The sequence below is a fragment of the Oenanthe melanoleuca genome, chromosome 10 (assembly GCF_029582105.1).
Source record: "Oenanthe melanoleuca isolate GR-GAL-2019-014 chromosome 10, OMel1.0, whole genome shotgun sequence".
In the NCBI taxonomy this organism is placed as follows: domain Eukaryota; kingdom Metazoa; phylum Chordata; class Aves; order Passeriformes; family Muscicapidae; genus Oenanthe; species Oenanthe melanoleuca.
In genome coordinates, this window is record NC_079344.1 from 12,295,554 (window position 1) to 12,307,811 (window position 12,258).

Below are 12,258 nucleotides of genomic sequence, written 5' to 3' on the forward strand. Positions count from 1 at the left end.
TTAAAAATGGAATATTTTAGATCAGTCAGGGTGAGTGTGGCCAGATTTACAGGGAGAATACAAGGGAGCTTAAGCAGCAGAGTGATCCAGCCTTTTTAAAATGTTCTTCCTTCAACATTGGTACATTACCTACAGGCCAGCTGGGCTGGACCTTTACAGCACTGTCTTTATGCAACCCCTGGCTGGTTAAAGGGGAGCTTTAAGAGGACACCAGTGTTTCATGGTTTGCTGCATTCCAGATGCATGCAGAACCGTCTCTAAACTCTGTCTGGCAAGACACTGCTTTTTTTTTTTTTTTCTCTTTTTTTTTAAGAGGGCATGGTTGCCAAGCCTGTCAATCAATTTAACAGGAGACAATGAGTTAAAGGCAGCAGGGAATAGAAAAATCTGAAGATCTGAACAATAAACAGATGAGGGGATAAATGTGGCTCTAGCCCTGTACTACCATGCATCTGACAGCTGCACAGAGTGGGGTAGGGCTGTCAGAGGTAATGCTGCTACCTAAAAGTTGGAGGCTGTTGGTTTGCAAGGGCCTCCCCAGTCTGTGAGCTCGGTGTGTGAGAGGCTGAAGAGAGCTCTCCTGCAGACAGCCCTGCAGGGCCTTTGGGGAGGAAAGATTATCCACAGAGCAATTATATGGTGGGTCACCATCGTTTCCTCCTCGCTCAGCTCAACATTTTCTAGTTTTTGCTGCTCCTGGCTGCCAGCTCTGCACCTGCTCCGTGCTGATTGAACAAAGCCAACCCCTGTGGTGTAGCCAGGGCGTGTGGTGGAGCAGTGTTTTCCCTTTGCACCACCAGCAGCTTGCTCTGGTGGTCACTGGCAGCCAGTGTGGCACAGCACCAGCCACACACCCCCCACACCACTGAGCACAGCCTGGTGGGACACTGTGCTGCTGTCACCTGGGCTCTGTGTCACCTGGCTGTCACCTGGCCGCGAGTGACTGGAGTCAGCATCTCCCCCTGACATGCACACTCCCCTGGGCTCTTTGGTCAGATCCTTGTGGGATTGCCACTGGGAAAACAAATGCATAGGGTGCCCCAGATGTTAGTGCTGGAGGATGGAAAGCTTACCTGGGGGCTGTCATTCACGTGACACTCCTTGTAGGGTGTTCAGATGGCCAAGCCTGTTGCTGGTTGGTAAATGTGGGGGTGACTATTTATCCCTCATGCACCACAAAAGTTTTTGATTTGCAAACCTGCAGATGAGCAGGTGATTTAGTATCATACAATGGTATTTAAAAAAAAAATTTTGAAATACCTTTAAAATTAAACTGTAGACAAAGGGTTAAAGTGTTGAATGCAGGTGGAGGCACTACCATGGGGAGGTGATCAGGGAGTGTCACACTCAACTTTGCACTCCACCATGGATGCACTGTCACCAAAAGGCCCCATGTGCTTCTGCTGAGAGTATTATCAGCCTCCCCATAAAGATAAATAAAAAATCAACTATTCTTAAACATGGTTTGGCTGGCAGTCTCTGCCCAGGATTCTTTGCAGCATGGCTTTTCTTATCATAAATGATTTAAATGGAGACTCTGCCCAGCAGCATTGTAAGTGACACGTTCCCTAGCTGCCATGTATCCAAACAGATTGCTGCTGGGCCTTGAATAAACATTTTGCAAGTCTAGCTATGAAGCAATTTACATCAAGCAGCATACATTGCATGGATGCCAACTAGTTCTTGTGTATTCCTCACAGAGCAGACAATGTTTTCTATCAAATCTGTTGGGTGAAAACAGAAAACCTATTAATAATGTGTCAGGAACCTGACTGAATGCAATATTTATGTGGAAGTCTCATAGAGGGCTTGTTTATAAAGAGTACATGAATTCTGTGGTTCATGTTTGAAATGTGTAAGAGGACAAGAATAATTTGAACATTTTTCTCACAGGTACACCTACCCACACAATTTCATTCCTCTTGTAATACGAAGGGTTGATGTTTTTCTCAGAATGAGATGAATGCAGAGCTCGCCAAAGCTGGTCCATGCATTGGTCTCAAGAGGTTTAGTCCAGGGTCAGGGCATTGCAGTAAAGAATTAGACTAAACCATTCAAAATTTATCAAAAGAACCAAATTCCCAGGGCTCTTAAATTTTTCTTGTGTGTTACTATGGTGAAATCTCAAGTCCATCCATTGGTTTTGGTGACAAGTTGAGGCTGTGTTGAGATGGAGCAGAACCAGGTCTTGGCCGGCGCGCTGCTCGTTAGGTGGTGAGTTGAGTGCTAAGCACCTCAACACTGAACCTCATCCAAACCCCAGGCCTGCAGGATGGAGATGGAAATTTCATGGAGTCTTCAGCTGGAGTATTGCTCCTTTTTTTCTCTTTTTTTTTTTTTTGCTTTTGCACAAATCACCAGGGCTCTAAAAACAGCCTCCAACGCTCATTTCTACTGGCACGGCCGCTATCGATCGTGTCCAGAAAGAGGAATGGAAAGACACGACAGAACTGGCAAGGATCCCGAGCCATGAAGCTTGGATCTAAGCCCCAGTCCAAGCTTTGCTAAAGAGCAGGAGGGTTTTTGGTTTGGATTTTTGTTGTTGTTGTATCTGGAGGTTTGATTTAATCTCTTGTACTTGCATGGAAAATCCATCGTGCTGGAGCACGGTGTTTCCTCGGTGGATAAGATCTGTTGGTTCTGGTGCTCTGGGTTGGCTTAGTGGGGAAATTTTTAACCTGGGGAGAGAGTGGCTTAAGCAGCATCAGCAGCATCTGTGAGGAGAGGGATCTCCAGCCATGGGAACCAGGAGAGCAAAGAGTATTCCCAGTGTTCCTAAACACAGTTCAGCTCAAATGTCTCATCTGGCTTTTTTTCAGAACAGTCTCTTCTTGGTTTTGTTTGGGGTTTTTTTTGTTTGTTGGCTTGTTTCTTTTTTGTTTTTGTTTTGTTTTATTTTGTTCTGTCAGCTGGAGCAGGTATAACACTTAAAGCCTGATTCACAAATTGACTCATGAATAACGTGGAAAGTTTAATCAGCATGAAGACTTTGGTCACATTGTGATTAATACTTGCCAACTCTCTGCAGCATTTTCTTTTAATGAGTTGCAACTCATTAAACTAATTAAATTCATTGATTTCAACCAGATGTTTACACCTGGAAATGCATTTATTATCAGAGAGGGACTCTCTATCAGGAACTGTAGTGATAGGACAAGGAGTAATGGGCTCAGATTGAAAGAGGGGAAATTTAGATTAGATATGAAGGAGAAATTATTTATTGTGAGGGTGCTGAGACCCTGGCACAGGTTGCCCAGAGAAGCTGTGGCTGCCCCACTTGTGGCTGCAAGTGTTCAAGGCCAGGTTGGATGGGGTTTGGAGTAACCTGGGGTAGTGAAAGGTGTCCCTGTCCATTGAACAAGATGGTCTTCAAGGTCCTTTCCAGCACAAACCATTCTGTGATTTAATATTAATTAATATTCTCATTAAATTTCAGTTTTTTCTGTCTCCCCAGTTAATTAACAGAAATATTAGCACGTGATTGAGCCAGCTGGTACCATCACAGTTATTAAAATCAACTAACAAAATATCATATTGTACAAGTTGCAAAAAGACAACAGATTGGCAATTTCTTGTCCAAACTGTATGGTAAATAAATTCCAGTAATGAGTGGCTTACCAGAAAGCAGGAGAGAAAAGACCACAAATAAAATCAATATTATTATAAATATTACTTGCCACCAGTAATTTGAAATGCTACTTTTTCATCCAAAACATTTGTTTTAAATTATATGTTGACATATTCTGGAAATAATTATGATAGACTATTTTTAAATTAGTAGTGCACAAAGGACTTTCTTCTTTATGTCCTTTTTTTTTTTACATCCACAGTTTCTGGTTTCTGCTGTACTAAAATAGACTTGGATAAGGATCCATAAAAGTGTGTGTGTGCATGTAGATACTTTTATTTATTTATTTTTCTGGTTTGGACAACGGAATTGTGTGCTTTGGGAGGCAGGTGGCTTCCAACATTTGCAGAGTTCTGCATGTTAAATGAGTTCTGTTTTGTATTGCAGGAAAGTATTGCTACATGTATTTTCATGACATTCCTTTCAGGCATCTTTTTGGGGTTGTTTCCAAAATGCTACAAAAAAAAAAAAAAAAAAAAAAAAAAAAAAGATTTGCTTTCAGAAAGTAATCGCTCAGCTAAAAATAATGAATATGTTATGGCTAATGTGGAAACTCAATATGTCAGAGGTGATGTGGAAAACTTTGGAGCAGACTGAACTGAAAGGACAAATGATCCCAAAAAGAAATCAAATGAAAGTATTACAGAAAATCCTACTTCTGCCAGTGTCAGGACAGTGTGGAAACTACAGATGAAAGACCCCTGGTTCTCTGAAGGGTTCAGGAGAACAGGAGACTTTCTGCTGGTGTTGATCAATGAGTTGGTTCTTGGCCAGCCTATGCTCACATCAACCCTCTGGGCAAAGGATCCAAGTGTGGGTGGTGCCCCGAGCCCTGTACCCCATTATGGGATGGCCGAGTGTCCCCAGAGGCTTGTTCATCAAGGAATATTTATAGTTCCAGTGCCAAGCACACACACGTGTGCAGGAGGAATACTGGGGATCTCGGCTGGGAATGAAATTTCCTTGTATTTCTCCTAGGAAGCCCTGACAGAAATGCAAATGAGGAGCTGCAGGTTCAGCAGAGCCCTGTCTGATGGCTGGCAGCCCTGAGGGATGCCTGCCCTGTCCCCATCTGCAGTGTCCCTACCACACTGGGTCTCTCATGGCTCCGTGTGTCTATTGTTTCCCTGGTTTTACCACCAAATATCACATTGGCTGAAGGTTAAAAGAGAATTCTGATGGGTGTCAGCTCTGCTTTTGAGAGTATTCATCCTACCAGAGTGCTCTGATCAATTCTCCAGTTTGACTACCAAAATGAAAATTAAACATCCTATCCACCAGGAAAACTAATTTGAAAATACATTTTAACTCTAGAGCCATCTTTTACCTGCAAACTTAATTGTGTTCCTTTAAGAAGATATAATTAAGTATCCTCATGGCAGACCATCAGTTTTAACAAAGCACCTCTAGAGCAGATAGACATCATTACTAATACAATTCTTTGAGGTGCAGGCAGGAAAATAAATTGGTTGTCATTGGGACATCATCAATATAATGAACATCTGACATGTAGACTCTGTTTCAGATGACACAGACAGAGATGAGCAGGAAAAATTGTTAATAAGAACTGCAGACAGGACATTGCAGACTGTATCTGCCTCATGAAATGTTATTTGCTGCCAACACATTGCAGTAAAGAAAGACTGTTCTACCTGGAAATAGATGAGAAAAATAAAGTGAAGAGTCACTTTCAGGTATGTCCTGAGAAACTCTGCTCAATAATACAGTTTGAATCTTTGACTTTTTTTACTGCATCTTGGTAGCTACTTTCATTTCAGGCAGGAAATTGGTAGTTTGCCTGTTTTTCATTTCCATTTAACCACTGCAGCAAGATGGAACCTTTGATTTTTTGGAACTATACCATCTCCAGCAGAAATCAGTAGCTGACATTGTCATTCAGACAGATACAAAGCAGAGCTGGTTGAAGTTCTGCAAAGCCTACGGGGAAATTTTGACATGCAGAAGTGAATACCCAAATACCCTTGGCTGTCTTGGGGATTTCCAGCAGCGTCTGCAGGATGTGGGGAAAAATTCCAGGGTTGAAAAATGTTCTACAATGGAGTCCCAGCTCAGCACTCTTTAGTCTCACTTGTCTTACGTGGATTTAAGCATGTGTTTATTGTTAAGGGTAAATGTTTAATCCAACAAAGACCCCCTGCTTTTCCAAGCAGGACCATAGCTCCTTTTCTGTTTCATAAATTATTTGGAAAGTGAACCTACACTCTTTCAAGTCCTTTCTCCCAATATTCATTAACAGGTTTGGACGGTGTGTACTCTCTGAATCAGTTGTTTCCTATTCAATTCACATGATGAGTGAACTGAACCACACAATATAATTCTTTTTCCCAGTTTTAGATGACTGAAACACAATGAAGGAGAAAATTTTCTTTACTTGGAACAGTTTTAGCTCATGTCAAAGGGATTAGCAAAGGGGTTTGTCAACATACTCAGATCCCCACTTGTTGGGATATGTGTGAACTAAAACCCCACAAGTTGGAGCAAAGTAAAAGAAGCAACACCACCAGGAAGCATCTTTATGCAAGCAGAGCAGTTTGAAGCACTGTGCACACCCTGAGCTCATCAGGAGATGTAAATAACCCTCCTCAGGAGATGCATTTGGCCAGAAAAACCATGGTAGGCAGAGTCAAAACTTACAGGGAATGTGAAAGAGTTATAGGATCAAAAGCTCAGATAAGCTCCTAACACTTAGATACTAATGTGGGTGCTCTCCAAAGTTCCCCAAGCCATCTGGGCCCAGCTCATTCACCTCATGGTGTCATGAGGAAAGGGTTTCTCACAAGGTTGCTGATGCTTCCTCTTGTTTGACAAGTAGCAAACACAACCCAATGAGCCTTTCTCACCAGAATTCATAATTTTTGGTAGGAGAGAGAATTAGATAGTGAGGCAGAGACAGAATGTAAAACAGAATGCTGGGGTTGGGATGAGGGGGAAGAAGGGATGCTGAGAAGGAAAGCTTATCAAGTTCTCTAATGCCACAGAAATGTGCCAGGTCTGAAAGGCATCAGCTCCTGTGGGGATGGGATGCTGTGCCAGGATGTGCTTCTGGAAGAGGAACTCAGCCCACTCACTGGTCCAGCACAGGTAATAACTTTCCCCTGCGACTGAGGAATGCAGCAGGATGAAATGAGAGGCTGAAAATGCACTTCTAAAATTATTTTTCCATGTGAGAATCCCAAACCGGTAACATTAATCTTGATGCTGTTGTCACTTCTCAGTGTACCTGGCATCGTGTAAAAGGCTTGTCATCCACTGGGTTTTTAAAAATTATTAATGATTTTGTTATTTTGCAGGGCTCTAATTAGGCTGGTAGTGTTTATCTGGCATGCCCTTATTGCCCCAGGGTAGCAGGGCAGCACCACCACCCCAGTGACAGACCCAGCTGTGTATGGCTGTTGTTCTCCTACAGAGAGAGCACAGGCAGCATTCTTTGTGTGCAAGTCTGAGGCTGTGTACTCGTGTGTGAACTCTCCAAAGGCAAACAACTCACCTTTAGAAAGCCAAATTCCGAGCAAGAAACGAGCTCAGCAGCTGTGAAAGGTGTCTCTGTGTTTCATTGTTGATAAAAGCACAACCCAAACCTGACTCAGACCTCAGGATGTGGTGGGAAACCGGGAAGAAAAGAAAGAGAGTGGGGAAGAAAGGGGGAAAAGCCAGCATTGTCAGGATGAGGAGTTCAGACACGCCAGATTTCTTTGGCACAGGCATTGCTGTCATAAGCCTTGTGGACATTTCATGTTTGAGCTCCTGCTTTCTTTTTGTTGGCTCTGAGCATTTTGAAAGATTTTGAAAACAGTATTGCAAAGTGTTTCAGGTTGCAAAGGTGGCCAGTGAGTGCCATAAACAGCACTTTGTAGGTTGACAGTTCAGGCAGAAACCTGTCACCTGAGGGCTGCCACCAATCTGTCATTAACCTGCATCTCCTCACTGTGACATAAATGTCAGTGGTCATTTTCCTCCACATCAACCCTTTCTTCAACTCTCCTGGGCAAGCAGAGGGCAGCCACTGGGAGGACAGGGGCTTGGCAGTGAGAAAGGCAAAGGGAAAAGCTGATCTGGAAGCTGAGCACTAAAAGCATTGATTTCCTATCATAGAGATGATGTGTTTGAATTTACTGTGCTGCTTTAGATGGAAAGGCATTCACCCAGCCAGAGGGACTGCCAGGTGTGCTGTGTTCAGATGGAATAATGCTTCAGGGTTGGTTCCAAGGCCCTGCATTTCACTGCTCCAGCCATCTGGCTCAGGCACAGCTTTTACTGAAGTGACTTGAAGCTTGGTGGCCCAGTGTTTCTCCTGTGATGCTGTCAGATATTTAGCTATAGGAGCACAAGCTCAGGCACGAGGAAGGAGCTAAACTATCCAAAACTATCCTGTCACAGACAGTACCTAACTAACAGAACAGGTCTTTTTTCTACTGAACATGTATATTCTTGACGTGCAGTGAAAGAGGAGGGCAGCTACAAGATGTGTGGAGAGCAGAATGCTGCAAGGAATGAAGAAAATAAGAAATGGAGTAAATGGAGTGAAGGCTGCATGGGCTGGTCACTAGTGTTCACTGAAGGAATGTAAGAGGATCTCCTGTTGGGCTGCCAGAGGCTGATCCAGCACAGAGATGCAGTGCCTGGTCCCCAGAGGAGAGGCTGAGCCCCTGCAGCAGTGATGACTGCACTCCTGGTGCTGGGAATCCAGGAGTGCTCACACCAGGCACATTGAGAGCAGCTAAAGAAAACAGGTATAACTGATGGATTTACATTGCTCCCCTCCTCCATCAAGCCATTACTGAGGCCCAAGAGGCTCACACCTGCAGGCAGATGGAAGCCAAACCAAGCTGCTCTGCATCACCTCCAGTGGTGATGGTGATGGGATGGTGATGGTGATGGGATGGTGATGGGATGGTGATGGGATGGTGATGGTGATGGGATGGTGATGGGATGGTGATGGGATGGTGATGGGATGGTGATGGGATGGTGATGGTGATGGGATGGTGATGGGATGGTGATGGTGATGGGATGGTGATGGTGATGGTGATGGTGATGGGATGGTGATGGTGATGGTGATGGTGATGGTGATGGTGATGGGATGGTGATGGGATGGTGATGGGATGGTGATGGTGATGGTGATGGTGATGGTGATGGGATGGTGATGGTGATGGTGATGGTGATGGTGATGGGATGGTGATGGTGATGGGATGGTGATGGTGATGGTGATGGTGATGGGATGGTGATGGTGATGGGATGGTGATGGTGATGGGATGGTGATGGTGATGGGATGGTGATGGGATGGTGATGGTGATGGTGATGGGATGGTGATGGGATGGTGATGGTGATGGTGATGGGATGGTGATGGTGATGGGATGGTGATGGGATGGTGATGGTGATGGGATGGTGATGGGATGGTGATGGTGATGGTGATGGGATGGTGATGGGATGGTGATGGTGATGGGATGGTGATGGTGATGGGATGGTGATGGGATGGTGATGGTGATGGGATGGTGATGGTGATGGGATGGTGATGGTGATGGGATGGTGATGGTGATGGTGATGGGATGGTGATGGGATGGTGATAGTGATGGTGATGGGATGGTGATAGTGATGGTGATGGTGATGGTGATGGGATGGTGATGGTGATGGTGATGGTGATGGGATGGTGATGGTGATGGTGATGGTGATGGTGATGGGATGGTGATAGTGATGGTGATGGGATGGTGATGATGGTGATGGGATGGTGATGGTGATGGTGATGGTGATGGGATGGTGATGGGATGGTGATGGTGATGGTGATGGTGATGGGATGGTGATGGTGATGGGATGGTGATGGTGATGGTGATGGGATGGTGATGGTGATGGTGATGGGATGGTGATGGTGATGGGATGGTGATGGTGATGGGATGGTGATGGTGATGGTGATGGGATGGTGATGGTGATGGGGTGGTGATGGTGATGGTGATGGGATGGTGATGGTGATGGTGATGGGATGGTGATAGTGATGGTGATGGGATGGTGATGGGATGGTGATGGTGATGGGATGGTGATGGTGATGGGGTGGTGATGGTGATGGGATGGTGATGGGATGGTGATGGTGATGGGATGGTGATGGTGATGGTGATGGGATGGTGATGGTGATGGGATGGTGATGGTGATGGTGATGGGATGGTGATGGTGATGGGATGGTGATAGTGATGGTGATGGGATGGTGATGGTGATGGTGATGTGATGGTGATGGGATGGTGATGGTGATGGGATGGTGATGGTGATGGTGATGGGATGGTGATGGTGATGGGATGGTGATGGGATGGTGATGGTGATGGGATGGTGATGGTGATGGTGATGGTGATGGTGATGGGATGGTGATGGTGGCAGGAGTGGGATTTCAGCATCCCACCTCTGGGGGAGGTTTGCCTTTGAGAACAGCAGGTTGTGTCTATTTAACTTCCAATGAGGTTACAGGAGTCCTGTGAGCTCTGAGTGTCTGGAAAGGACCACCCACAGGAATAATTGCAGTGGTACCAAGATTCCTCAGCAGACAATGACACCTGATCCATGCAGTGCCTTGTGGTGCTTGCTCTTTGGTGGATCACAAATGCCATGCAGCCTGGAGGGTGTCACACACAGCTCCTTTGGGCACAGGGAGAAGCCACAGCCTTGGCAGGAGCAGAAGAGTGACTTACCCACTGCCCCTTGCTTCTGCTCTGCTTTTGGCTCAGCTCTGCAACAGCATGTGGGAAAGCTAAAGGAGAAGTATTTATTTTAATATTCAGATGTTCTCATTCACACTGAGGTATGTGTGTGTGGATACCACACATGTGTAACATGAATGTGTTTGTTTACCAGAGCGTTTCCTGAATGGCTCTGGTTCTCTAACAGCACTATCTTCTCATCTCCACAAATAAATAACAATATTAGTCCTGAATTCTAAATATATTCTGAAGACCAATAACCTCCTGAAGTTTTCTGGATATAGAATAAAAGCCAAACAAAGCAATCAAAAGAAGGGTTGGTGGAGCCTCTCTAGCCATTTGCTGGTGGTTAGGAGAAGAACCAGGTACATTTTCATGGCAAATCTTTGCTTTTAGACCTCTCCAGCTTTTCTTGGTATCCTGCAATTATTTTTGTATGCATTTTTTGGTACATGTTTATATTCTTAGAAATTTTGTATACATATTTTGTATAAACGCGTTTCAACACCCTGGTAATAAAGTGCTGCTTAGCTGTATTCAGGGCTGTTAAAGGTATTTGTGTGACATTCAGTGTCCAAGAAGATGTTTATACTTGGAGACCAGAAAACACTATAAAACAGAGAGTGAAAAACCAGAGATTCCTAGATGATCACACAAGCACTTGCCTAAACTACTAGAATGATGCAAGAGTAGACAGCATGACCCAGCATTATTTTAGTATATAGGGTGTTTTAAATTTCTCATATCTTTGTTTTCAGATTCTGATGAAGTTATAGTTCACTTTTTAGGACATAATCCATGTTCAAGGATATTTTACCTTTTATCATTTCTTCTTCAGGTGATTTCCATAGGAACAAAGTAGTCCCTTGCTGTAATGCAAATACCTCTGGGGTTAAACACTTCTGGTTAACTCCCAGCCCAGAAGCAAAGCACATCTGTTTCTTCAACAAAAAAAAGAAAATCAAAAGAGAAGAATTGGATAGAGGGGAAGAATGTGATTTGTGAGGGTTCTCTTCAGAAAGTACCATGAGATCTTAAAGAAGGCAGCAGGATTAGAGTTCCTATTGCTTGTGAATTGCCTGAACTGCATGAGTGAGCTTTAAGGAGAGCTGTAATGAAGAAATAAAACAGCTTAAAAGCTACATCAGCCCTGGAAAATAGGAGCATTTCACAAATGGTTTCATCTTCTTTGACTGGTGATACCCAACAGCGATGTACAATCACTTCTTGTTGTAGTCCTTTTGTTGTATCTGAAACACAAAGCTTTCAGTCTAAACCTGGTTAAAGAGTAAAACAAGGGAATGCAGCAATTTCTAAGCTAGCCATTAGGTCAGCAGCAGGGTTGTCTCAGGCTGTTTTGATAGACACAAAAAGAAATTAAAAAAAGAGAATATTTTAAACTTTGCCTCAGGGGTTGGAAACCTATTTTTCAGGCTGTTTAACTGTCATTCTCCGTGCATCTGTTCAAATTAGCTTCAGACAGTGAAATAAATAGGAAATATGGCCCAAGGGTCCTTGGTTTTGTCAGAAGGGACTTAGAAAGAAGTGGAGGAGAAGAAGAAGGAAGTCTGGCTCATGAAGGCCTGCTGGGTCTTTTTGCTGACATGAAGTCAAAGCTGACTGAGGGTAAGTTCTTTCAATCATCACAAACACCCCAGTGGACAAGAAAACCCTGGATGTGATACTGGATGGAAAGGCCAAGACAAGGCGTGGTGTGAACTTCCCCAGGCCTGGACTCAGAGTTTCAACAAAGGAAAAATAATGACAAGTAAATCTGGGAAATGGGTTTGGGGAGGGTGAGAGAAAAGGTTATATGCTCACAGTACAGAGTGGCAAAGCAGCTGCAGGGGATGTGCTGATGGGGCACATCTGGGCATTGTGAGTCAGACTTTTGGATCTTAGTGTCTCCTCGTGTCACAAGACATTGCTGTTGAT